Source organism: Camelina sativa, chromosome 15, assembly GCF_000633955.1.
Source record: "Camelina sativa cultivar DH55 chromosome 15, Cs, whole genome shotgun sequence".
NCBI lineage: Eukaryota > Viridiplantae > Streptophyta > Magnoliopsida > Brassicales > Brassicaceae > Camelina > Camelina sativa.
This window is the reverse complement of record NC_025699.1, coordinates 29,832,405-29,834,876: the sequence shown is the minus strand read 5'-3', so window position 1 is coordinate 29,834,876 and position 2,472 is coordinate 29,832,405. Positions and strand designations below refer to the sequence as shown.

The 2,472-nt window shown below is 31.5% G+C and overlaps 1 long non-coding RNA gene across 1 annotated transcript; it reads right to left on the bottom strand.

Annotated features, from left to right (window-relative positions):
* On the bottom strand, positions 1,033-1,877 carry LOC104747876. Its single transcript, XR_761263.1, has 3 exons — positions 1,794-1,877; positions 1,629-1,689; positions 1,033-1,438 (listed from the first exon to the last, which is right to left on the bottom strand). It is a non-coding gene; the product is annotated as an uncharacterized LOC104747876 (long non-coding RNA).

Here is a 2,472-nt window from a genome sequence, read left to right as displayed (position 1 = left end):
GCTTTAGATATACATGAAAACCACTGGACCAATCTAAACTCTCGTTAGTATATTACAAATTTAATCTATTATATGCATATATACATAAAACCCCTAAAACAAGTCCTCGATTAATCCCCGATTTAAATCCGATTTGCCGATTAATCGCTAGGCCCTCCCTCACCGCCCGACTAACGCCTAGCAATTTTTAAAACATGGGGTACAACTTGTGGCTGTTTAGGCTTCTCAAGAGTCTATATCCACACATGAACGAATTTATATTGGTTGTAACTGGTTATTTTTTGTAGCTTACCTATACTATGTTAATGCATTAGTAATGGTTTATATATTTTGCTCAAAATAGATTACAAGTTAGTTTCTTCATTATGGAAATTGCATGCCTTATATGGTAGAAGTCGTGAATATATAGAGAAAAATATTTAATTAGTTCTTCTAATTATAGTTTGTAAGTGATTATATTCATTCTCATTCGATAACAAACAAGAAAAAAATCAAAATTCTCTCTTAATCATACATTTTTGTGTTGCTTTCCTTCTCTCCAAACCTTTTTCTATGACTGTATCTGCTCAACTATAAACAAGATTGCAAGTTCATTCTCACTACGGTGAACTTTAAAGATTTTTTCTTTGAGTGGTGTTGTTTCTAAATTTTTATTTTATGTATCTAGGACTGGTATGTGTGTTGTTAAATGTAATCTTACTATTGAATAAGAAGAAACTGGTCATTTTGTATTTGATTCTTAAGAGGTAGAATAGATTATGAGACTTGAGAATTGGTCAAATTTACTACTGTTTTTTTTAACTGCTACAGTGCGAGAGAAAAAGAAGATTCAATCATCTGCGGTGGCTACTCCAAATTTTCAATCACATGATATTGTTCACTATGGTTTGTGCTTTAGTTTTTGACTACTCAATACAGGATCTCATATTGACAGTGAAAATATAATTGTTCATATCGCCAAAAGATAACCCGCGCAGTGCGCAGGTACTCATCTAGTTTGGTTAATTGATGAAAGACAATGAAATCAGAAAATATGAAAAGTTAACAATGTCTAAATATAAATAGCAAAAGTTAACAAAGTTTAAACACAAATATCAAAAGTTAACAAAGTTTAAACATAACAATGACAATGAACTCTAAGATTACAATCTTCAAGGAGCGTTGCCAGATCGAGAGGACCCTTCTACTTTTGGGCGTTTGTTTTGGATGTTTCGGATACATCTCTTGTACAGTGGATCAATGTCTTCTTCGTCTACCTCGATGCGTATTAAGTAGCCTAGGTGAGCGAGAGATCGTCTGTACTCTAGCCTTGTTATCTCCTTCACATCATCATCCGCATCACTTCCTTGATCTTGCTCACCTTGTTGTCTGAGTTTCGGTATAACGTTATTTGCTGGGAGGCCACATATGATTCCTTTAGCTTCCATTAAAATTGTTTCTGCATTGATAAAAATGATCCCATTAGTTTCGGTTTCTTTTTTGTATCAACAATCAAAAGAAACAATTAATTTCAATCAAAATTTACATACTTTTACAATCGCTTGAACAAAAGAGAATATCCAAAACGTGAAAACGATAGGAGAAGATCTATTACAATCAATTAAACAAAGGAGGAAAAAAAGAGAAACCTGGTACAATCGATTACAATCAATACAAAGAGGGAAACGAGAAGATTTCTAGATCCAAAACCTGAAAACGAGAAGAGAAGAAAAAGGAAATGAGAAGATCGTTAGATTTGGGACCGTAAGACCTTTTTTGATTCGGAAAAAATGAAGAAAACAAAAGCTCTAAACCTTTTAGATCTGGCAGAGAATCGTCGAAGATTGTAAACCAGAAGCTGCTTTTGAGTTTAATCGTTCATTATGAAGACAATAAAAAGTTATCGAGATGTACAAAAGTAAGAAAAGAAGGGTTAAGTAAGAGTTGATTGATGACCGTTAGATTGCATTTAATCGACGATAGATATGAAGAATTTGGTGATCCACACCTTAATGAATCAGCCAATGAAATAATTGTTTAAGTATTAACATGTTAATAGTATAATATTTTGTTATGTTTATTTGTATTAATTTTGAAATATGGTGAAAAAATAAATTAAATTAATTTGTTAAGTTCTACATTGTCTAATTCATGTTTTACTATACTTTAAAATTTATTTGGTAAGTTCTACATTGTCAAATTCATGTTTTATATACTAGTGTACAATGCTTTCAACAAAGAAATACAAATTTAGGGTATAGAGTATAGAGTTTAGGGTTCAGTATATGAATGGTTAATGGTGTAAAAATGAAATACAAATTTAAATTTCACTAGGGAGTTTCCTGCACTCTTGTGCGGGCAAATTGTTTTTTAAAACAGTTATTGTCTAATTTTTTTATGGTCAAATATATCACTAATTCAATTATTTTATACACTTGTGCGGGCAAAAACTTTTTAAAAACGACTATTGTCTAAACTTTTTTATGGTCAAAT